The following is a 26,010-nucleotide window of genomic DNA, read 5'->3' on the forward strand; positions in this document are numbered from 1 at the left end:
AATCGTCTCTTTTGTCAGTTTTTGTCATGTTTTGTCATTTTATTGGTTATTTACTCGTCGAACGTCATTTGTGCTGTTATTTCTTGATGTTGTGTTGAATATTTAAAAATCACTGTTCTTCTCTATGACATGCTTTAAATGTTTAAAGGTATTATATAAACAAATTAAAAAATAAAAGTTGGAATAAAACACCAAACCACTCTGGTTGGTAAAGTGGTCTGTTGAACGCAGTAATTCATAAGGCACGCCCAAACAATTTTTGTATCTAAATTATTGTTGTGGTCTACTTTGGGTGTTTGTACAGGTTCAACCCTCCCCTCCACTCTCCCGCCCATAGTTAAAAAAACACTTTCTAAAAGTGGTATTTCAAAAACAATAATGTTCAACTTTACCAGTAAAGAAGATTTATCATTATCATGTCATAGATATGAAACGTAATGCAGCTACTCTGTTCTAATCCGGAATTACAGTTTAAAGGGGTTTTAAGAAATTTCCAATGTTAGCCTGGGAGAGGAATAGGCCTTATAGTAGTGAAATGCTAATTTAGCTGTTTGTCACAACCAGGACATGTAAAACGTAACAGTACATGTCCTACCTTTTACGTACACAGCACCCTGCCCTATGAGCTACCAATGACCTACCTTAGGGGTACCTTATGTGTAATAAAAGGGGAGTTTAAAACTTGGCAAGTAGTTTTAAATGCCAAGTCGAAGTGGTAGTAAACTGCACACACAGGCCTTGCAATGGCAGACCTGAGACAGGGTTGAAAGGCTAATCTTGAGGGTGGCACAATCAGTGCTGCAGGTCCACTAGTAGCATTTAGGTTACAGGCCCTCGGTATAAGATATACCACTTTGCAAGGGACTTGCAAGTAAAACTAAATATGTCAACTATGTATACACCAATGTTACCATGTTTAGGGAAGGACCACATGAACTTTAGCACTAGTCAGCAGTGGTAAAGTGCTCAGAGTCCAAATGCCAACAAAACAAAAGTCAGATAAATAGGAGGAGGAAGGCAAAACATTTGACGGGACTCTTCAGAGAGGGCAATTTTCCAACATGGGCCTACCTTGTACAACATCTACAAGTAATCAAAAAATATGGCACAATGCTTGATATTAAATCTTCCACCCACGACATCCCATCTAAGGTAAATTCACTGGCTTTATGTCACGCAACACTACATCTTCAAATCTCTATAATAGGATCCAATTACTTATTAATATTATTATTATTTGCAATGCGCAACAAATCATCCCTAAGGGGATATCTCGGCGCCTGGGTAGCAGATGACATAATTAGGGAGTGCTCATTAACATAGCCAGGTTTTAAGAAGTTTCTTAAAATGCGCCAAATTGGAACACGCACGGATCTCATCTGGCAATCTGTTCCAGTGGGCAGGGGCTAGATGAGAAAAGGCACGCCTGCCCATTTTGGCCTTCCTAGTTCTCTGAGTACAGAGCAGCTTTCGAGTGCTTGATGTCAACTGGCGCCCCGTAATGTACGGTTCTAGTTTTTTTGTTAGATATGCCGGGCCCAACCCCTGGAGTGATTTAAACTCTAGACATAGGAGTTTACAGACTGATCTTTTCCTGATAGGAAGCCAGTGCAATTGTCGCAACAGGGGTAGTGAAGGAGTTTGTGCGGGTTTGTTGAGGACAAGGCACACTTCTTTATTTTGGACGACTTCCAGCCCTGATAATAATTCTTCCCTAATCACTACCAGCAGAGAATTTCCATAATCTAGTCTACTGACTAGAAGTGGCTGTATAAGGCCTTTTCTGGTAGAAAGAAGGAATCCAAGGGAAGATTTTTCTCAGCATGTGCATCATACCAAAGCACTTGCCCGATACAGTTTTTACATGCTCCTGTATAGAAAATCTGTCATCAATTACGATGCCAAAATTCTTCTCCCATTTTTTGGGTATGGGGGCTTACCCAAATTCCACAGGCCACCATTCAGAGGTCCATAACTCCTCTGCTTTCCCAACAAGCAGAATCTCTGTTTTATTGGAGTTAAGCTGTAGGAAGTTCTTGCTCATCCATGTGGCTATTTTTAACATACATGTCTTACATTTTTCTCTGGTCAAAACAGGGTCCTTCTCTATGGGGACTATCACCTGGGTGTCGTCCGCATATGAGATCGTATCGAACCCGCAGGTTCTAATAATCGGAGCCAGGGAAGACACATAGATATTGAGCTTCCGTGGTCTGTGACACAAATGTGTGTAATTGTACACATTGTGTTCTGTCAGTCAGAAAACTATGCACTCATTTTAATGCCATTCCTCCGACACCAATCTCCTGCAGCTTATTCAAAAGGATTCTGTGAGAGATGGTGTCAAAGGCTGCCAACAGATCGAGGAGAACCAACATTGTGGCGGTTCCCTCGCCCAGTAACATCCTTATTGAGCCTGTAACCTCATTTGAAGCAGACTCTGTGCTGTAGCACGCACAGAATCCTGACTGAGGATTCGAGCAAATTGTTTTCTTCCAGATAGGCCGAGAGTTGTCGCTTAATCAAGGTTTCCATAATTTTTGAACAGCATGGGAGAAGCGAGATGGGTCTATAACTTTGTAAATCTGCCAGATCGGCTGATGCTTTCTTAAGCAGTGGCTTGATATGAGCCTTCTTTCATTTTGAAGGAAACAAGGCTGTAACTAATGATAAGTTGCAGACTTCCATGATTGGGTGAGACAAGGACGGTACCAGATCTAAAATAATATCAGGGGGGTTACATTTGACGGAGAGCCTGACTTAGTGTGTGCCATCAAAAATAGAACTTGCTCATAGATGATGGCTGAGAAAGTCTCTAGACTTGGAGAGAGAGGGCCTTCTGGGGGCGGTATTACCACCCAACCGCCTCTTCCGAGTCAAATGAGTTATAGACTTTGTCAATCTTCTGTTTAAAATGGTTGGCTAGATCATCATACAGCCCCTGCATAGGTGGGAGGGATGAATTGTTAGCTCTAGGATTGGTGTACTCCTTAAGGATCTTGAAGAGCTCTTTAGAGGAGCGCTTTGCTTCAGAGATTCGCGTACCTATATGCGATCTCCTGGCTGTGTTGCAATTGTTTAGATACACTCTATGTGCTATTTTATATGCCAGTTTATCCTCCTCCAATATGGATTTCCTCCATTTCCGCTCTCTGATTATACAAGTGGGTTTTTCTTTCTTCAGACTTTCTGAATACCACGGGGCTGGGGCCCCCCTTTCCCGGACTAAGACTTCCTTAATCGGAGCAATGCTGTTAAGGGCCTCTATTACACAGGTCTCCAGTAAATGCAGAGCTAAATTACTGTCAGTACAGTTGCTAAATGATGGGGGAGAGTGTGCCAAACTAAATGATGTCAATGTCACTTTCCTCCATGATCTATGAGATGTGGAAATTAGCAAAATTAATGTACCTAAGCGGCGTTCATTTGCCCTCTCCCGCCCCCCTCCCTGTAGGCACCACGTATACCCTGAAATGTTGACCGCATCATTCTGCCAATGAAAGCCCGTGCCCATATGTACATAACAGCCATTTTAGGCACCTTGGCCTCTTGCCCACTCATTAGGATCACTGGCTTCCCTCCTGCGCGCATTTGAGCACCCCCCTCCCACTCTCACATGCATAGACCATGAAACCCAGCACTCTGCGCGACCCTGCTATGAAAGGCAACCCTCCTGCTTGACCCAGGCACCCCCCCCCCCCCATTTCCCTCTTGAAGAGGCATCCTTCGCCTCAGCTGACATAGCCCCCCAGCTGTATCTGACTGCCCCTGTTCTCTCATGTACGGGTCATAAGACCTCTCTCTCTCTGTGCGACTCTGACCCTGCGCGCACCCTGACCCCCTCCTTCTCCCTCACATGGACAAGTCATAAACCTTCTCCTTCTGCAAGACCCTGTCCTTGGGAGTCACGGCCGCGCCTGACCAACACCTCCTTTCCTTCCATGAATGCCCCTCTGTTGACAAGCCTTCCCTCCGCGCTCGATTGTCCACGCGGCATGAATACCACTCCTTTGATGACCCCTTCCCCCGAGTCCGACTGACCACACATGTCCGAGGCCATCGCCTAAGCCAGGAGATACCATTTACTGCCCTCTATTGTATGAAGTCACTCCTCTTCAAAGGACCCACTATTGATCCTGGTCTCCCCACCCCCTGGGCTACGATCAGGCGCACACATCCAACTAATCAGCGGAACATTCAGCTGCGTCATTGCCCCCTCTCTTATCAGCAGGTCAAGGGTCCCTATTATGAACACATGTGGGGTAGGATGGACACGAGGATTATGGGGTTATCTTTTCTTTGTTTCACAATGCTGTGACTGTAATGCCAAGTGTTTTGTAAGGTATAAAAGGCTGAGTCTCAGCTCACTTGTTAGAGCACCTCGAGACGATACCTTGTTGTCTGATCTGATGTGTTCTGCTCCGTCGGAATAAACTTCTGTTTCCTGCCTTCTGGTCTCCGGCGCCTGCCTCATTGCTTGGTAAACTTGAATGGTACAAGGGCGGTTAGCGCCGGGCAAATCTTGAGAAAGGTCTTAGCCCTACCTTTTTCTACAATTGGCGTCCCAAAGCGTGGGGCCCATCAGCGACACGTGGATCCAGTGGGAGAGGTCCCGATGACAGAGTGAACGACTGCAACGATCGGGAAGAGCTCATGTCCGATAGACCCTCGTCTGACAGCCGATCATCCGACCTCCACTAGTTCTGAACAGACCTCTCTCGAGTGATCCACGGTCCTGACTGGGAACCATCAGGAGTGCCACGGGCATCACGAAGAAGAGAGGACGATCGGGCGCTGGATCCAGGAGACAGGAAACCGTCCATGCGGTCCGGGTAAGGTCGTGTAAACACGACAAATTAAGAAAAGATTGTTTTGTTTGGATAATACTAGTATTACGCTTTGTTGAAACCTCTGGAGATTCACTGTCTGCAAACGGGGAAAAACAAACAGGCTCTCTCTTTGCAAGCAGTGAAGGATAGGTAACGCAGACTTTTGTCCCCATTGTAATCCGTCGTGCCTATCTTCCTCCCCCACTGTTTCCCGAACTGTCGTTCGTGGATTATTGTCTGGAGATTCTTTGTCTGCAAACAGGGAAGAACAAGGTCTCTCTTTGCAGGTAGAGAAAGAGTGGGTAGCGATAACTTTTCGTGCCCACTTATTCTCCCCACTGAATTGTTTGATTGGCCGATTATTCGGTATTGGTTCGTTTGAGGTATTCACCGCCGGCAAACAACGGAGAATAGAAATATTCTGTCTAGTCTTTGCCCGCCGTGATAAGATAGGTAGTGCAGACTTTTGTCCCCGGTGTAAAAACCGTCATGCCTGTCTTCTCCCCACTGGTTGGTAGCCTGTTTAGCCCGGACCGCTTATTAGAGATGAACCATCCAGCTCCACTGGAGGGCACCCCTAATAAGGACATGTTCACTAAGCATGGACTAGTCGCTATAGCTTATAATAGGTTATGGCATAAAATACAAGAAAAGGAGTTGAGCGAAATCAGTAGGCCACTGAGGAGTTATCAACTTCGCTAAAAATAAAATAAGAAACGCTAGAAACAACCCGTAATAAGAAACATACAAATGGCAAGGGAAGACAAGTTTGACAGCAGGCAAGCCACGAGGTAGCTAGGTTCCGTTGCCTATTCCTGCCCTAAACATGTCTGCCTCATTGCCCACCACGCCCAAATAACGGTCACGTGAAATAGATACAAATCAATAGGTACCTACCCCCATCCCGGAAACTCCCGAAGTGCTACAGGTCCGCGGTTACGCCCATCCGGTAGGCGAGGCCTCGAGTCATGCGGGGCTCGCCTGGACGCAGTCGGAGGGGGAGGCTGTGGGGCGGACGGCCCAGAAAACCGTGATGGCCTCTCCTTCTCTCCTCCTCTGCTGCCCTGCAGGCCACGGGGGGGGGGCTGTCTTGCCTCAGCCACCGACCACCCACCCCCCCCTCTGTCTCTCGCCTGGTCCGACCCGCAAAGAAGGCCGAAGCCAAAAGCGAGAACGGCGGCGCTTGCAAGTAGTCCCGCCACATGTCAAATTCCTGGATAGTTACAGGTAGTCCCGCCACATGTCCACCTCTGGAGAGTTGGAGGTAGTCCCGCCACCTGTCAAAAAGGGGGGGGGGGCTGTCTTGCCTCAGCCGCCGACCACCCCCCCCATCTTCAATAGCCGGCACGGCCAATACCGAAGCGGCGGAGCCGAGGAACGGCGCGGGGTCGCTGGAAGGGGGAGGTGACGCGAACGGGCCTCCCCCACCTCCCTCCAGGTGGAGGCTTCCAGCGACACCCCAACGCTCTTTACTTAAAGAGGGTCCACATCGAAAAGCAGTCTTTTTCCCGGGACGGGCACACGCCCCATGCCTTCTCTCCTCGACTTTGAAGATTCTATGAGAGCCGGGGGGGCCCCCGACCCCTCCGCATGGGTGCCCCCGTCCCCCTCACTGGGAACCGCGACATCGACGCACTCCTGCCGGCGCCAGCCTCAGTTGGGAAATGGCTAAAACACAGCCAAGGTACAGACTTGTTCAGTTCCGGTGGAACACCAGAGTGACCCGGTAGGAAAATTGTTGCCGCCCTCCCCACTCTTTGACTGATGGTCCATATTGTTAGACTGTTACCACATTACGCAAAACTTTTTGAACTACCAACGGAAGGTTCTGGTCCAACCATGAGTCATTGAAGACATTCTGACTATACCGGAACCTGCCTGACCTCGCCCAAAATGGCGCCGATACACGAAACAAAACTTTCGAACTCCCTGTTCACCCGGATTGCTCGAATATTGATGCACTGAGATATGTATGCATTTTTTTGGACAATGGAAGTCGATAAGATGGATAATGAGTATGTGTTTAAAGAAAGAAGCAATGTAAGACAGATATTGACCATGTGTTTGGACAATGAACTGATCTAGGGTGGGTACTAATTATGATTGGGAACAATGAAATGGTGTAATTTGGGAACCGAGTGAGCATCTGGATAATAAATTAATGAATTAATTGAGAACTGACTTCTTGACATGCATCATGCTTGCTCTGTAGGGAAGTTCGATACGATTTTATTGCACTGCTGCACTTTTATGCAATGAACTGCCCCCAACTTCGCTCTTCTTATGTACAGTTCCAATCTGCTCCGTGGCCGGTCCACTGGGTTGTAGGCCTGTATTTATACATCAACACTTTTTATTAAAAGTATTTTAAAAAAGAAAGCATAGTTGTAGCGGTTGCATTAATGAGTTTTGGATGATTTTACTACTATGAGCAAAGAATAAGTATGATGAAGGCTGAAGGTTAAAAAGGACCCGATATTTAGCAGCTACATTATGTGTGACAGGCAGCCGGAAAAGTGTTTTAGACGCTTTTTAACGACACCACAGAAATGCCACCTGACCGCCACCCTTGCACGCAACCTAAAGGGGTCGCGACCAAGTAGCTCATGTAGATACGCAGATCATCAATGATTATCTATCTGACGTTACTGGTCCCTCTGGGCTTAAACGCCGAGATGGCAAAGAAATGCACTACGTGGAGATAGGTCGAGTATGTGGTAGGTAAAAACATTTCCGGATTACTGCATGCTGATGAGGTTTGAATGCTGCCCCCCCACCCCTTCTTTCTCCTCCCTTCTGCAGGTCGCGTTGGAACATCGGCTGAAGTATGGGAGAACGATGATCGAACAACCGACGAAAAAGGGAAGGAGGGAATATGAGCATAGTCCTTATGACGATACGTTTTTAGAGACCTAGACTTAAATGTGACTGTTCCTCCATTAGAGCATAGCGACTGAGAAAATGGACTGACATAGAAACTCGACGGGTACTGTATGACGGAAATTGACTGGAAATTAGCACGTTAGAACGGCTGGGAGGATGGACTGACATAGAGACTTGACGGGTACTGTATGACGAAAATTGACTTGAGATAACACGTTAAAGAATGTAACTAGACGTTTGACTAGGTAGGGAAAGGACAGAAGAAAAATGCAAGAGTTAGGGTTACCAAGGCTGCTGCCGTCTGGGAAGTTAGAAATGTTGCTGATGTTCAAAAATACTGCTCCCCCCCCCCCTTCTCACATTATAGATCTAGCCAAGCTGTCCGACTGTTCTCCCGATCAATACTTGCCGTTGCCTCAGCCTGGAGAACTTCCCACCAAAGGAAGAAACTGAAAAATGATTTAAGATCCAACCATGGGTAAATAGCGCGACCAGGTTAATTTCTGATCAACTAATCGAGGTGTAAGTATTGGCAAATGAGAAGGCTCGAAGAAATAAACGAAAAGGGAAATGAGAGGAAAAGGAGGAAAAAGGTAAAAAGAGCTCAGCACGTAGATAAATAGGATACTAGAGATGCGCAGCATGCAGAAGTTCTGTTTGGCCAATAACTGTTTTATGTTTTGTCGTGAACTCTTTTGTATGTAACACATGTACTGTCTTCCCTTGTCTGAGTTTGTGTGTATGTAATGTACGGGTTTATGTCTTCCCTCTGTCTGCGTTTGCGTGTTACCTGACCTCTGTCGTTCTGTGTTGTGAGCACACTAAATGACCTATTTTCGTACACGTCTCTCTCTCTCTCTCTCTCTCTCTCTCTCTCTACATGTCATACGTGTACCGAATGGCTCGTTTAGGTTGCGTACGACTCACTCCCTACGAGAGTCCCCCTGTCCCATCCTTTTTGTATGGTAATATTGTGCCCCGTCGGCACCAGTCTGATTGGATACTTATTGAACGCGAAGGTGTTCAGCGAAATTGACCGAAACTAAAATGATTGTATCTCGCCATATTACTACCTCTCCTTTCTACAAAATGAATGAACTCGAAATTGGCTGAGAAGGAAAGGACAGGTGAGACGACTAAGGTCCCCTAATCTGGCCCTCTTAAAAAGGGGACTATATGTCAATGGCATCCTAATTTTTATTGTTAGAGACAAGCGCCAAGGTCCAGATTGACCCCCAATGCCCAGATTGCCCCACCCCCTTTGCACCCAAGCGCGAATGCCCGAAGCGTCCCCGCCCCACTTGATTGACCCCAGCTACTGTCCCCGATATATATATCTGATGACCATGAGTAACTGCCGCCCCTCGAGAAAAACATGTTTGACCCTGTCTTTCAATGATTGCACCCCCGCTCTGTTTGAAAGATTTAGCCAGCTCTAAAGGGAAATGTAAGACTGTTAAGGCTCGGGTTAGAAGGACGAGTCTCCCCTGAATGTTGTCAATCTTGGGGTTTTTTTGTTGAAATACGCAGGTGATAAGAGTCTGACCTCTGTCCATATATGTCATGAACGAACGCCGATTAGACTTGGTGCGAACGCAGTAGAAATACCCACCTACTTACTTCATGGTAATAGACTTCTGACTATGACCAATGAGCATAACGCCAGGTGCTAGGATTGCGAGTGGAATTCAAATGTAAAAATCTCTTCTCCTGCCAGGTCTCTAAAACTTGTTTTTACCCATTTAAAGATACTCAATCACCGGAGGAGAAGGGCTGGACGTGACGCACAGCGTGGCTGCAGATCATGAGACACATGCGACCTCGACCAAAGGTGGAGCCGCAGCACAACAAGAAACGGGACGAGGCAGCACTTTCAAAGGCGGTAAAAGAAAGGATGAAGGGCTGTCCTGAAGCTCGCCGTCCGCCAACCCACGTGTGCCTGGAGCCTCCGTCCCCCTTTTCAAGCCCGATTGATGGGCCTGCTTGCTTGTTATCCATTGCTCCCTTGGTCCCTTTGGTGTGTCCCAGGAAATCTGCTCCCACTCCGCCCTCTCACTCCCATCGACTATTTGAACGACACACCCTCTTTTCCATGTGACTTCTTGCCAAAAAGGAAGAACAGCCTTCGGGTGGGAATAGGGTGTTGCCACGGAAATATAGGTGCCGAGCATAAGGCACCACTAAACGGATTGGTTAGGGAACAGGACTGTGGTCTAACAGCAGAGGACTGACTGCACCCTGCAACGCGTAAGGATAAGACCCGAGCTGGACCTATAGCTCCACCGCCGGTGCTCAACAGCGCCAACGAAAGGACACGGACTAGAGCCTACCAGTGATGGCTCACTGCTAAAAGACACTGTGACGAAGAGATCTTGTGTATTGAACTGAATTCCGCCCTCAACTGCTTGGTCAAAATGTTCATTGGTCACATTTTTTAAGTCAGAAACATTTATGCTATGTAGTGCTTTTGAAATGATAGGAACTCGACAAATGCAATTTCCTATGTGCTGCGTTCTGCCCATCACATCAACTGTTCATGATTTTTATGCAATATGTTAGTATTGACAAATGCTATTTCATCAACCACAGGTTTATATGTACGCCCCTTAACTAGGAAGGATAGGAAAATGAACTGTTGTTGTTTATATGTACGCCCATCAACTAGGAAGAATAGGAAAATGAACTCGCTTATGTTAAAAGCGGCGACTGTGGAAATTAGCAAAATTAATGTACCTAAGCGGCGTTCATTTGCCCTCTCCCGCCCCCCTCCCTGTAGGCACCACGTATACCCTGAAATGTTGACCGCATCATTCTGCCAATGAAAGCCCGTGCCCATATGTACATAACAGCCATTTTAGGCACCTTGGCCTCTTGCCCACTCATTAGGATCACTGGCTTCCCTCCTGCGCGCATTTGAGCACCCCCCTCCCACTCTCACATGCATAGACCATGAAACCCAGCACTCTGCGCGACCCTGCTATGAAAGGCAACCCTCCTGCTTGACCCAGGCACCCCCCCTCCCCCATTTCCCTCTTGAAGAGGCATCCTTCGCCTCAGCTGACATAGCCCCCCAGCTGTATCTGACTGCCCCTGTTCTCTCATGTACGGGTCATAAGACCTCTCTCTCTCTGTGCGACTCTGACCCTGCGCGCACCCTGACCCCCTCCTTCTCCCTCACATGGACAAGTCATAAACCTTCTCCTTCTGCAAGACCCTGTCCTTGGGAGTCACGGCCGCGCCTGACCAACACCTCCTTTCCTTCCATGAATGCCCCTCTGTTGACAAGCCTTCCCTCCGCGCTCGATTGTCCACGCGGCATGAATACCACTCCTTTGATGACCCCTTCCCCCGAGTCCGACTGACCACACATGTCCGAGGCCATCGCCTAAGCCAGGAGATACCATTTACTGCCCTCTATTGTATGAAGTCACTCCTCTTCAAAGGACCCACTATTGATCCTGGTCTCCCCACCCCCTGGGCTACGATCAGGCGCACACATCCAACTAATCAGCGGAACATTCAGCTGCGTCATTGCCCCCTCTCTTATCAGCAGGTCAAGGGTCCCTATTATGAACACATGTGGGGTAGGATGGACACGAGGATTATGGGGTTATCTTTTCTTTGTTTCACAATGCTGTGACTGTAATGCCAAGTGTTTTGTAAGGTATAAAAGGCTGAGTCTCAGCTCACTTGTTAGAGCACCTCGAGACGATACCTTGTTGTCTGATCTGATGTGTTCTGCTCCGTCGGAATAAACTTCTGTTTCCTGCCTTCTGGTCTCCGGCGCCTGCCTCATTGCTTGGTAAACTTGAATGGTACAAGGGCGGTTAGCGCCGGGCAAATCTTGAGAAAGGTCTTAGCCCTACCTTTTTCTACAGAGAACTCCTACGACATTTGGGTTGGCTTAATGGTTTCGAGATGATCAAAGAGAACCCTAAAGCTAGATGGTCAGTCCAGCTTAGTACTGAGGGGGGTTCTATTACGAGATCATGGAAGTTTGTGAAGATGTTACCCAGCGTATTTCCCGCTGTATGTGTCGGGCTGCATACATTAGGGAAGAGACCTACTGACTCCATAGCTGCTATTAAACATGCGGAGTCTGGATCGAAAGATACTATCTAAATGATGATTAAAATCCCAGCGGAGTAGGAAATTATCTGCTTGCAGATTATATGGAGCAAGAATTTCCAATAGTGACGAACAGAAATATTTCTTACTTTACTTTTTACTTATTTCTTACTTTCCCCAGGGGGATGGTAAACTACAGCTCTGATCAGCCTAATGCCTTGGACAGGCTCCAGCCTAAATACCATTAACTCCATATTCGGAGTGGAAATAGTGTCCACGATTTGAATACGATGGGCTAGATGGGTGGCAATAGCCAGACCTCCTCCCCTCTTGCCTATTCTATCTAGTCTAGCTACTGCATATTCTGCCAAGAAGGCAATTGCCAGAGATGGTGAGGATTGCAAATGCAGCCATGTCTCTGTGAAAAAGCAGATATCTGGTTTCAGGTCATCCAGCAAATCCCAGATTTCAGCAGCATGCTTGGGGATAGGTATGGCATTAAGGTACAGGCCATGAAAGGTGACAGCTTGTCCTCCCTTATTCTGCTTTCTCTCCCTGGGAGTCTGCCTGTTGGGTATTGGATTGCCTAGGGGGTGGGGGTGGTGCAGGTCTGTTATTAACTGAGGGTGACCTATAGACCAGTCACACTGCAAGCAGTTATTTAAGACAAAAAGGCCTTCTGTTCTGCCTCATCTTTGCTGGTAGCCATCCCCTGGATTAAGAGCTCCAGATCTGGCAGACCCGCTTCACCTTCTCTCGCTGTCCAATTATGGAATAAACTAATCTCAGAGTAAACCCTTATCCCTTCTAATTCTGGAAGAGGCTGAAACAGGACCTTTCTAAACTTTCTTGTCCCTAGAATGTTTGCTGTTATGTAGATCCTGGCACCAGGACATCTTTATAAGTTTTTTGCCACAATATAAAAATCGTATTACATCCAACATATCTGAGCAAGTGGCTTACTGGTCTTAGAATAAAAGTGACCTAATATGATTACATAGCCATGGGTTATCAGTTTTTAACTGTTCCTTTAGTCAAGTTTGAGAACACTGCCACTGTATAACTACAGTGGGTGAATACTGTAATGAACTCTTATGAAATACCCGTTAATTATAGGTCTCTTACCTTATATATAATAACGTAAGATATGAAGTTGTTTGTGACTTTGTATGCTGACCGGTCTGTACCACTAAATCTTAGAACTCTCATGCAATCATGCTCAGAAAAGATGTGTGAAACTCAAATATATTGTGAGTTTGGAAAATACTAACGGGCACATAAATATGAAATATTTTCAGTGCCCTGTTTCCTGCTTTGAATATTGCATCGTCAAAGGAATAGGGCATGTATTGTTATTTAGTATAATGGAGTTCTAAAAAAAGTTTGAGAAAATTAGCTCTCAGCTGCTGCATTACTTCCTGGTCAGGAGCATGACTGGCCTTTTTTTTTTTATTGAAGATTTCAGAAGCTAACTTTGAACAAGCATTTGCAATGCAATAGGTCTCGCATTGCGAGAGTTTGAGCTATTGGCATTGTAAATGACAATGCCTTTTATTTATGCGTTTGAACACATACAAGCTGTGCGTAAACAAGCACTTTGTTCTTATAGTCCTTGCTTATGAGAAGCAAGGCTGGCAGGCGCTTTCATTGCCAGTCTTGCTTTTCGAAAGCAGGGACTATACGTACAAAGTGCGAGTATATGCACCGCTTGCACGTTGTCAGAACAAGTGAATAAAAGGCATTGTCATTTACAATGCCAATAGCTGCAACTCTCGCAAATCCGAGACCTATTGCACTGGAAATGCTTGTTTTGCAGGAAATGACGATCATGACGACCAATTCTAAGGCTTCCCCCAGAGCAAAGCAAGACTTAATGTGTGTAAGACAACATGAGACTCTTGAACACGTGGTCCTGAAGTGTACAACTTTGAGCATAGACACAACTTAGTACATCGCAATTAGTGGATATTCAGTCGGAGAACGACATGCACTTAACCGTTCTTTAACACCTTGGCTGCTATGGGTTTTCCCCCTGGGTGCTGCAATTTAATAAATCCCACTTTACATGACAAAGCCAGCTCGTCATAAGCACAGGGCAGGTAAAGCCCATGACGAGCTGGCTTTGTCATCAGCACTGAAGGGGTTAAGGGATTGATTGTGCTTGCTTGACCTACAGATTGGAGAATTAAAGTCTCTGTTAAATTGTGCCTCTTAACTTTCCCCCCTGATCAGGTAGTTTTGCAGCCTGTCACTCTTTGCAGTCGAGGTTTCTTTCCAATTTAATTTAATGTTGGGGAACAAATGTGAATCCTGGTCTTTGTAATGTAACTAGTGCTTTGGGTTGAGGTGACGCTACATAAAATTGTAAAATGAAAACATGCCACCCAGAAAACGATTTTTCCCAAGTCATCTGCACTGGGCTGAGCGCTGATAGAGTGAAGGCGAGCCTGTGTGTCTAAAATCACAGGGCTGTAAAGCGCAGAGGGCGTGCTGGATCGGGGTGAAGCTCTGTTACCGAAAACAGAAACACACAAAACAACTTCGCCGGGCCCAGGCCGGTTTCCAAAGCAGCTGCTCACCTCTCTATGACATGGGCCCAGATATGCAAGCCATCTGTCACCCAGTTAAGAAGCAAATTAGTACCAATACAGTTTGATAGCAGTAAACCACTTTCATATGTTGCTATTTGAGGAATTAAATTCATTTATTGGTGCCCTCACCTGACCCTGTGCCCGGATGGTGCCAGGCAACTGACCTGCCTGCTGACTGTCACGGGAGTGCTGTGCGTATCCGGCCCGTGCTGTTCAGGACTCAGACATCGTGGCAGCACCACGGACAAACAGATCCTGTCGTGCCGTCTGGAGTGGAGGGCCTCTCTGTCCCACGTGCGGGCCGATGCGAGAGGCCCCGGCACACATCTCTTCAGCTGCCAAGGGACTCATCAGGATGTGAAATGCCTTCTCTCCTGACTGACCTCAGCGGCCCCTACTCAACGGTAGCAGAACGGAGACTCCCAGCGCCTCAGATCACACAGGGAGAGGTGCGGGCCGTCAGTGTTGGGCAGGATGTGAGCTCATTGCGCCAGCCGCACCGGCCGCCACTTAACGCACACATGTAATCTGAGAGGGCAGGCCCCGGGTCCTGATCATTTGAAGTGGGCAGGGGTGACACTGCCAATGACGCGGGTGGGAGGGGCATTGGCAGCAGTAAGAAGCAGAAGAGGCCAATGACCTGGGGCTTCAGGGGACTGCAAAACTGAATGTGCTTCTGTGTCTTTTGTATGCGAACACTCACATTATTTTCACCCAGCTAAATATGCCTCAACTTCCTCAATTCGAAACAATAGATCGCTAAATTGGTCTTTCTAGAATTCAAGCTGAAGAGCTGAAGAGCACAGCAGAGGTCAGTGGGGAGCGTGAAAGGTACAGAGTTTCTTTCAATACTGCCAGTGGTCTGTTTTACGGTAACTCCCTTGATTTACCGTCAGTAAAGAGATGGAAGTTGATGTCACATGATGTGTGTGGTTAGCACCGCGGGAGGAATCAGCCAGCACTCTGCTACCTGCAGTTTTGCAATACAGCGAGTCAGCAAACAAACTGTCTCCGCGGGGGAGGGAAAGTGAAAGAATGAGATGTGCACGTGTAGGCACGCCGTGAGCGTGCACATCGGCGTGTCCTGCGGTCTTCGCCGCTGTCCTTGAGGAGTGCTTCACGGCCCTGGGAGGGGGCCGCCAAAGCAACAACAAAAAACAAGCCCGGAAGTGATGTCCTGCTTAAATAATTTACGTGCGAGCTACTGAATGTCAATTCTTCAGTGCTTTAAAAACCAGCAGTGAATCCCGCCGCGGCGGAAGTCAGGCAAGGTCGCCTTGCGACGGGGGCGTGGCCGCGTTCGGACCGGAAGAGGAGGCAGGAGGCGTAAATCCGTCTTGCGGCCCGGGGCTCCTGTGAGCTGTGGAGAGCCCTGGGGCCGCCAGCAGGAGGTTGCGGAATTGTTGCGGGGCTCCCTTGACCAAGTGGGAGCCCCGGGAAAGGAGCGTGCTGCGAATGGAGTCCCCCGAGATTGGCCCGGTAAGTTCCAAAGGGCTGGGGGGGCCTCAGTGCTCTCGTGTGTGTATGTGTGCGGGGGGTGTCTCTACATGTATGTATGTGCGTGCGTGCATGAGCGCTCGTGTGTGTGTGTGTGTATGCATTGTGTCTGCGTGGGTGTATGTGTGTGTGCGCGCATGCGTGAGTGTGGCTGTGTGTGATTGAGAGTGAATGGCAGGCAGGGGATGTGCACGGCGATGTGCGCGCCCTCGAGGAGGAATCTGAGACAGCGAGGCGCGTGGGCGATCGCTGTCTCACATTCCCCCGAACACGCCAGAAAAAGATGTCGAGCAGACAAAGCATGCTTTGCATGCTTTTTAGGTCTGCTCGACCTAAAAAGCAGTCAACCATTTTTGTGCATTTGTTACATCTGTGCCTGTGATTAAACTGTATTCATTGAAGAGACATTAGAGTTGCAGGTTATGGGAAAGGTTTACAGAATTAGTATTGCTCTACAGTTAAGGAAAAAATATCAGTTCTCTTAAACAACAAGGTTCTATCACAGTTAAGCAATGGGTCTCGGACGCGAACGGAGCAACGAATCCTCCTACCTGGCCAAGACTGTGTTTTTCGGGCGGATCTGTGACCTCCCGTGCCTGTTCCCCATCGTCCCCCTCTCGCCGCCACACCGGATACTCCCGCGGCGGCTGAGTGGAAGGGGGCACAGCCGGACTCCATTTCCCGGCGCCCATAGCGGCGGAAACAGACGGGAGAACTGCGCGCCAGCCGGCGCTTAAAAGCCGCGTCACCCCAGGGGAGCGGGTGACGCGAACGGAGCAACAAATCCTCCTACCTGGCCAAGACTGTGTTTTTCAGGCGGATCTGTGACCTCCTGTGCCTGTGCCCCATCGTCCCCCTCCCGCCGCCGCACCGGATACTCCCGCCGCCGCTGAGTGGAGGGGGGCACAGCCGGACTCCATTTACCGGCGCCCATAGCGACGGAAACAGACGGGGGAACTGCGCGCCAACCGGCGCTTAAAAGCTGCGTCACCCCGGTGGAGCGGGTGATGCGAACGGAGCAACGAATCCTCCTACCTGGCCAAGACTGTGTTTTTCGGGAGGATCTGTGACCTCCCGTGCCTGTGCCCCATCGTCCCCCTCCTGCCGCCGCACCGGATACTCCCGCGGCCGCTGAGTGGAGGGGGGCACAGCCGGACTCCATTTCCCGGCGCCCGTAGCGGCGGAAACAGACGGGGGAACGGTGCGCCAACCGGCGCTTAAAAGCTGCGTCACCCCGGTGGAGCGGGTGATGCGAACGGAGCAACGAATCCTCCTACCTGGCCAAGACTGTGTTTTTCGGGAGGATCTGTGACCTCCCGTGCCTGTGCCCCATCGTCCCCCTCCTGCCGCCGCACCGGATACTCCCACGGCCGCTGAGTGGAGGGGGGCACAGCCGGACTCCATTTCCCGGCGCCCATAGCGGCGGAAACAGACGGGGGAACTGCGCGCCAGCCGGCGCTTAAAAGCTGCGTCACCCCCGCGTCGCGGGAGCGCGCGGCAGCGCCCGGGCTAAGCCCGGGTAAAGGGCGGGCCCTCTGTGGCCCTCAGGGGACAGAAGGAGACGGGACGGGCTACCCCCCTTTTCATCGCCATAACCCTGGGATATAGCACAAGGTGACAGTGTTATATTTGGTTTAATTATCGCATGTGTGGCCTGTTATAGCTGCTAAGTTTAGCTCCTTATAAGTGTATAGTAGTTCATCTGTCCTCTTGGATACCTCCTACACGATGACTAAAGTCAGAAAGACCCCTGTGGCTGCAAGATCGTCGACTAGAAATAAGACTGTTCCATCTACACCTCTACCGTCTCTTACAGCCATTGACTTAATGCTACAAAAGACTATAGGTGTAGTAGCAGATGCTATACAAAATACGGAGAGGCGTCTTTCAATGACACCAAATATGTGTTTCCCCAATCTTTCATTGCACACTACTGCCATCAACAATACTGCGGATTCTTCTATTAATTTGGAGGAATCACTTTTATTGCAATCCTTCACTGGGCTGCCTAGTGGCCAAAGTAGTAGGAAAAATGCATCATTAGCCTCACCTATACCATTAACTCTAAATAGCATAGAAGGTAGCCCTTTGTTTATTTTTAATTCTGGTGAAAATCTGTGCTTATCTCACCCGGGAGTTATGTCATTAAACTCCCCAAGGTCAGGGGATGAACTCGCTGGAAGCTCCTCTCTTGCAAATATAATAGCAGCAGATAAATCACCTTCCCCAAAAAAGACGAAACGGCGATATGGGGGAAAAACTAAATCGATAGTGAGGAAAACATACCGACCATTAGGTAACCACAAGCCCTCAGCAAAGGATGTTTGGTCAAACTTTAGATTGGCCAAACCAATTAATAAAACACCTAATCTGATTGCAACGTCTTCTAACCAGGGCGTATTATCATTGCCTAATGAAACACAGCCAGAGAACATTAAACTTCTACAGACCAGACAAGCCAGACTGAAATGGCAAGTACACCAGACAAACTATATCTGTCAGAACTGGAACACCTAGTTAGATCCCTTTTGCAGCCTATAAGCAAAAGAATCACTAGCATAGAGCAAACCCTAGTGAAGTTTGAAAAGTCTCAAAAAGAGGACACTACGAGCATATTAAAAATTCTCAGTGCACCCATACCGAAGGTCAGCCTTTTACCGGTCAACAGCACCCATAAGCAAACTAACACTAAAAAGACACGAGTTAAGAAAAGCACCCACAGTGATAGCTCTAATTCGATACTTACTCCTTCCTTGGGTGTTACAGACCGCAACATCCCAAACCCTTCTGTATGTGTAAACATCCAAACGGTAGCAGCTCCGACTTTGCCCATTATCCCAGATGGTTCCACAACTGGAAACGACGAGAGTGAATGGGCCGCGGAAGGTTTATCCCCTGATTCACTCGATGATCAGGTTGAGCCTCAAAGGCCAATACCAACACAAAATACAGCCATAAATACACTATTAGTGCAAACACCAAAGCTGACACAACCTAAAAAACTCATTCACATAAATCTCCCCCCTGAATCCCATTTATACACCATAGTAATGCCCCGGTTACTTACCGGTAATCTTCATTACTCCGAGTATAGTCTTCCTCGCCACATGATTTACATAGTGAGCTTTAGCTCCACAACAGAACCCTCCAAAGCAAAAAGAAACTACCTCCCACCCCCTCCCAACATGGTCGACCAGTCCCACCTGACCTCTATAAGAGGCGGGCCGGCCCAACCAATCAGCCTGATCTACCAAGCAAACAATGAAGCCGATAGCCAGACAGGGAGGGGGGGAGGGAACTCATGTGGCGAGGAAGACTATACTCGGAGTAATGAAGATTACCGGTAAGTAACCGGGGCATTACCTCCTCGTAAGTCTTCCTCGCCACATGATTTACATAGTGAGCAAATACCCAAGCCAACAAGGCTTCATTGACCACCATAACCACAACACCACATGGTGATGCAGAGAAACCAACCCAAGGTTGATGTAAACAACTGAAAAGAAAACAGGGACCACAGGAAACCTGAAATCAAGACCTCCAGGAAAAGGAGGCCAACCAGGAGTCGTAGCTCCAGCACTAAGAACGGCCCCAGCGAAGTCCCCCCGGGACTGCTAGAGACCCACGTACCAGGCGGGTGACGACCACGCCGAAGTCAGACCAACACTCCACAGAGGAGACACCCACTAAGGGGGCCCAGGGAACAGAGCCACACCTCGCAGACCGACCCTGGGCCCCCGCCGGATCCACCGAACCCAGCAAAGCGTAGGGAAGGATGCCAGCCCGTGTAAGCCCGCGATCCAAGGAGGAACGAGGGCAAGTGGCCCGAACGAAACGGGCCCAACAGGCATAACACAGGACAACCCACCGGGAAAGGAAAAACGTGCGGCCAAGAGAAGCCAAAACAGCACGCCGAACAACCAGCCCGGACAAGGGAGGAACCACGTTGGTCGGAAAAAGCGGTAAGACACCACCTGAGTCCGAGGCCCCAGGGAAGGGACCCCGGGAAGGACACGGGGGACATGCCGGAGGAGCAACCCCGTCCGGCAAAACCCGCAAGAAGGGCGGGGAGCGGAGGAACGACCCCCGCGCGCCCATCCGCCCAGCAGACACCATCGCCACCAGGGACACCTGACAGGCGAGGAACCGCCACCGAGGGACGGGTCCCAAAAGGGCGGGCCCCGAAGAGCTCGTAGAACGAGAGAGGGAGCATGCAAGCGTATTGCGATGTGCATAGCGCACGTATCGCCCAAAGGCAACAAGGAGCGTGCCCTGGGGACCCGACCTGGTATTCCCTTGTGAGATCCCCCATCCAGGTACCAACCAGGCCCGACCCTGCCTAACAACCGAGATCGGATGAGATCAGGCGCCATCAGGGTGGCAAGGCCGTAGGCCGCAGGCTACAAGGTGAGAGTCAGGCATCCCGCCGCCAGGGGTGCAAGCATCAGCCCAGAGGTGCAGAGTGCGAACCCGTGAGACGAGTAGGCACCGGCATGAGAAACCTCGAGTCCATGGAAGGATTTACCCTTGCGCCGGAGCCGTGGCAATCCACTCTGTATCTTTCCAAATCCAGTATACGTGCCGCCGGAGCGAGCACCGGAACAACCGCGGGAAACCCAGCAGCAAGCCACAACCCCTGAGCAAGCAGTCTCCACCGCTCCAGAACCAGGCCTGCACAAGGAGGCAGGCCAGCCGACATGAGCCGGCTCAACACCGGCGCCGAGAGCGGGGGACCCAAGCACCGTACGGGAAGATCCGGGAACGGCCAGGTGGCTCGAATCGCCAGCTCGGCCAAAGGAGAGGGAACCCGGGGCGGAGGACCGCCCCAGGACATGCGTGGCCACCACGCGCGGGTGCCAGGCACCTCACCCCAAAACAAGTCCAAGCGCAGCCGGGTCGTGCCCCCAGGAGCACCCCGGCCCAGCCCAAGCGAATCCAGCCGAGGACCCGCGAAGTCAGAGGGCACGGGGGAACGCGGACATCGGACCGAAAGGCCACGCGAAAGACCGGGCAATAAGCACCCGGAAAGAGGAGCAGAACCCGGGCAGGAGGTCTGAGTCCCCCTCCCAGAACCGATCCACCGGAGGCAGACCGAGCCGAGGCACCAGGCGCCGAAACACCACCTGGGTCAGGGCGAGACAAGGCAACGACGGAGATTCCGACACAGTCGAGCCGCCGCCACAGAGCCGAACCCCGGGGGAAGGGTGGCCCGAAGGGACAGGACCGGCGAAACCGACCCACCCAGGTCGACTGACCCGTTCTTCGGAACGCCTCACGAATAAGCGAGACAACCTTGCGCAGGGGCCACGCCAATCACAGAATGTTCCAACTTCAGAACATGAGTGGCCGATGCGAGCACGGCCAAAACCTGGGGACACGAAGCACAGGTGCCAAGGCGGCAGGCCAGGAGGACCGCCCGCAACCCCCGACGCACGAGGATCCGCGAGACAGCAGGAGACCCCAACGACCCCCAAACGCCCTGGCCAAACCCCCCCGAAAGAGCCAGAGGGAAGAACCGGGACCAGGCACACGCCCCCCGCAGGAGGACAAGCCCGAGACGGGGGCCGAAGGGCCCACCGCACATCGTGCAGGGAGTCGACGGGGGAGAGACACCGCCGACAAGACGTCTCACCCACGCAAACGATGAGGCCGAGAAGGACCAAACGTTCACCCAGGGAACACCCAGGCCCCCTACCCGGCGAAGAAGCTCCACCAGGCGGGGCCGGAGCCCAGTCCCCACCCATGGGCCCAGAAAAGAACCACAGGCGAGACAAGGGAAGGAGAATGCATAAGGGACGCCACCCGAAAGTGCGTGACAACCCTCCAACATTATAATATGTGCCGCCGAAGCGAGCACCACTAACCTTCCGAGGAGGAGGATCCCGCGGAGAACCGCAAGACCGGACACCGTCGCTGTGGCACCCCCCAGGCACTCCCTGTGGGGACACCATTCTCGGGCACCCACAAAGTGGAGGACAGGTAGCCTTAGCGAAGTGGGGGCCCTCCAGCCGAGTGGGACACCATGTCAGGAATAGGCACCGAGGCGAGGATAAACAGGTCGGTCATATGGAACGCTTCACGATTTTGCATGTCATCCTTGCGCAGGGGCCATGCTATTCTTCTCTGTATCGTTCCAATTTTAGTATATGTGCTGTCGAAGCGAGCACTTGGAATATATGCCGCCCCAGACCCGGCGAGGCGGGGATCCCGGGCAAGACCTCCGCCTCAGGGTCTGCAGCCCACAACCTGGCGCGTGACCACCCGCACAGGGGCCAAGCTAAAACGACGGACGCGTAAGCGACCCCAAAAAAAACGCACAACACCCCCTAAGGGTTTCAAGGCGCCGGTAAGAATGCCCAAAGCCCAATACACCCGGTATGCCCAGGCCGCCCATCCGTGGACCAACCAGGCCCGACCCCCTGTGCGAGAGGCCGATGAGGCGAGGAGGGGTACAGGGCCCCCGTCGCGTCCGGTCAGAAGGGCTAGTTCCGCCCAACAGGGAGACCCCGCCGATGGCGCAGAAGGACCCCCCGCCTCCCCAAGGAGACCAGCAGGCACATGAAAAAGGGCCCCGAAAGCGGACGCCCGGCATCCACCGCGTCGTGGAGTTGCAAGGTGCGACGCCCTCAAAGGGATAGGCACAGAGTCGAGAAATAACCGGTCCGGAAATTATTTGAGCCCAAGGCCCGCCGAGGCGGGGACTCGAACACGGGACCCGGGCAAGAACAGTGAGTCAGGGACCGCCGCCCTAACCATTGAGCCACACACTTCTACTTCACAACCTCGGCATGGGCAGATAAAGAACAGCCGTACAAGTACTGCGTGCAGACGATAGTGCAGAGCGAAGCCAAGACAAAAGTGCATCCCGCTCGTGCCAGACCGATGACAGAATCATCGGACTCCAATATGAACAACACGAACACCACCCCTGTGATGCACGCTACAGTTCGCCAACACGGGGCTGGACACCACGTAAAATGCGGCGCTACTGGCAGAGTACAGCAGAGACTTCCTAACACACGACTAAATCCAAGTCGCGATCAATAACTGCACCTCTCCACAAAGGGATGAAATGAGCACATTGCGGAGTCGAGCCCGCCAGGAAACAAATGCGAAACGGCACTGACCTCGCGGGCAACATAAAAAATTTTCACTGAAAGAAAACACCCCACCTCGGGACACATCCACGGCCCCGGCAGGATTCGAACCCCGGTCCCGTGGGGGTCGTTCACCAAAGGCACAAACCTTACCTCCGAGCCACAGCTCCTTGGTATAGGAAAAAAACCCTCCACGAGGGACGAGCTGCGCCCTGCATGCTGCGTAACCGGGAGCACGGCCGAGCCGCCGCCAGTGCCGGGACCAGACCCGTGAGGCACCGGAATCAGCCATCCAGCTCGCTGCGCCACTCCGGCCGCACCTGGAGGCCCTCAACACCCGCCCCCGAGGGGCGGGGAGCAGCCGGAGCATAACACTCGCACAGCCAACCGCCGCGGCCCGTAGGGTCCAATCACCACGGGGGGAGGCGGCAGCGCCCAGCGCCGCGCACCAGAGAATCCCGACCCGGACCGCGGAGCCCCCGCCGACATGCGAGGTAAGACTGGTCAGGGGGCCCCACAACGTACCCGGGATCTCCAGGCGTTACGGAAGTCACAGCTGAACGCCTGACTTCTTAGGCAGGGCATGCGCGTCAGAAAACAGAAACGCTGGGATGTCTACAAAGGAAGGTTACATTTGAGGTATGTTACAGCGTCAGAGGGCACGTCCAATGCACTGAGTGGAGTCCAGGTCTCAGGGTTGAACCGACTCCCAGCTCAGAGCTTCGTGCTCCAACATTGCAGGGAAAGCCCAGCGCCGTCCTGTCAACGTACGTAGCGTACAAGAGTCTGTTATAAAACACCTTTTCTGTAGCAGACTGAGCTATCCCAGCACTACCCTCCACACGTGGAAAGAAGGCAGAGCGCCATCTGCATAAAACACAGCAGAGCGAGGCGGAACTGACCTGTTAAGCCAGCCCAACCGTCACACAGCATATAACTTCTGTAACAGTGCAGCAGCTCGAGCCCAGGCGTAATCCACACGATGGGCGTCTGCTGCGCTGGACCCAAAAAAGCCCACAGAGAGGCTAGGACCCTGCAGTAACGACCTGGGGACACACAGGGATGTCCAAACACCCCATATCCCCTGCCGCCCCCCCCCTGTAAACCACTGGCATGCTATAGCAGTACCTAACCGGCCCCACAGGACCGGGGGAAGGAAGAGGGGGGGGGATTTTTAGGCATAAGGCACTCGAGACCGCTAGAGCAGGTCCTCCACCCTACACCCCAAGGGCCAGCTCACGCCGGCCCATCTTACCTGTACCGTGCTCTGGAGAGAATCGTGCAGAACAAAAAAAACAGGCTGATTGGTTGGGCCGGCCCGCCTCTTATAGAGGTCAGGTGGGACTGGTCGACCATGTTGGGAGGGGGTGGGAGGTAGTTTCTTTTTGCTTTGGAGGGTTCTGTTGTGGAGCTAAAGCTCACTATGTAAATCATGTGGCGAGGAAGACTTACGAGGAGGTAATGATTGGTGTACCGCAACTAGAAGATGGTAAGGTAGAGAGTTATGGGGATCTGAAAAACAAAGTGAGTCACTGGCTCACCGCCCATAGACCGATCGCTCCCCACATAAGTGGTAAAATAACAAATGTCAGGAGGGTCGATTGGGTGGGGCATAGATTTAAATCTACTGAGGGTGATTGCATTATTGTTAACTTCAAGGACAATCGTGTGGCAAGGCACATTATTAGTTGGAAGGATGGCCCGATTAGCAGTTTGATCCATACTATGGATCTAAGTTACTTTTATCCCTCAAGTGATCATAGTCTAAGTAAAGTGTACCCATATCCCACACTAGAGCAGGAGAAAATTTATGATAATTTTAACCAATATCATGACGGAGTAACTCCAAGGAACCGTGGGCACTACACTGCAGGAGATCAAAGACAGTATAGGAGAGATATATCCTGGGAGACCAGACAGGCTAACTATCCAGCAATTTATCACGAGAGACGGGAGGCCTCACACGGGACGTGTCACCATCGTGATCACTCTCATTTAACATACCCTAACATCCACTATAATGTACCCACTTCAAATAGGTTTGACGCTTTTTATGATCAGAGTGGTTTGGAGGGGGTCGACTGACTGCAAGTTGCTCCAACCACACTAAAGCATACTGGTCATATGCAAAGTGACCTAGTACATGGGGAATCTAGGGCCATACAAGCAGTAACTGTTCCCTCTCCAGCCGTTGAATTAGATACCAATAGTCAGGTAGAGCTAGATATAGATCTCCTAACGGATAGCCCCGCATTACATGAGTACACTAGTACATCGTATGACCTGACCGAGGCTTTCAGCCTTCTTCCAATCCATGTAGAACCTAACCCTTCCACAACAGAAACTCAGGGAGACACACACGTAGAACAACTTAATCGATCGTTATTAGAACTTATAACCACAGAGCTTGTCATTGGAACAGAGCCTGTTGTCGTTTGTAATGCGAGCTTAGTCTCCTGGAATATAGCGGGTTTGGTTGACAAAATACGTGATCCTGCCTGGTTGGCATTTGTTAAGAAACACGCAGTCATATGCCTCCAAGAGACATGGATGGAAGATAATAACGCCTTTATTGAGGGTTATCAAAGCTTCTTTAGGCCAGCAGCTCCCTCAATCAGTGGAAGAGCAAAGGGGGGCCTGGCTATCTTTATTAATCTGGCACTTACCTGCCAAGTAAGTAATCGGTATCATGCAAATCGGGATATTCAAGTGCTGGAACTGAAGAGAGGCAAACATGCCTTGACTTTAATTAATTTTTACAATGCTATAAATAGCCAAGGGGAATGTAATATACTGCCTTTGAATGAGATGTTGAGAGAGGGAGCAGGCGCTCTGTCACGTAACTTACTGATCGCAGGTGATTTTAACGTACACCCGTGTGGTAACCCAGGAGTTACCCCCATGGGATCTTTGGGGTGTAATAGTGTGAATGGCTTTCATTTTGACCACTCCAGGCGTGGAATTTGTCTCAATGATTTGTTGAATGAAAATAACCTAACTGTAGCCATGTCCATGGTGCCGGAGTCCAAGGTCTTTGATGTTTCT

The 26,010-nt window shown here is 50.5% G+C and overlaps 1 protein-coding gene and 1 non-coding gene across 2 annotated transcripts in view; both read right to left on the reverse strand.

Annotated features, from left to right (window-relative positions):
• The window catches only part of LOC147751376 (uncharacterized), a 204,919-nt gene that overhangs the window by 153,890 nt on the left and 25,019 nt on the right, over positions 1-26,010 (reverse strand). The gene's annotated exons all lie outside the window — the stretch shown is intronic.
• Positions 21,929-22,035, reverse strand: LOC147751377 (U6 spliceosomal RNA). The gene has a single exon (XR_015300330.1). It is a non-coding gene; the product is annotated as a U6 spliceosomal RNA (small nuclear RNA).

This window comes from Lissotriton vulgaris, chromosome 1_1 (assembly GCF_964263255.1).
Source record: "Lissotriton vulgaris chromosome 1_1, aLisVul1.2, whole genome shotgun sequence".
Lineage (NCBI taxonomy): Eukaryota > Metazoa > Chordata > Amphibia > Caudata > Salamandridae > Lissotriton > Lissotriton vulgaris.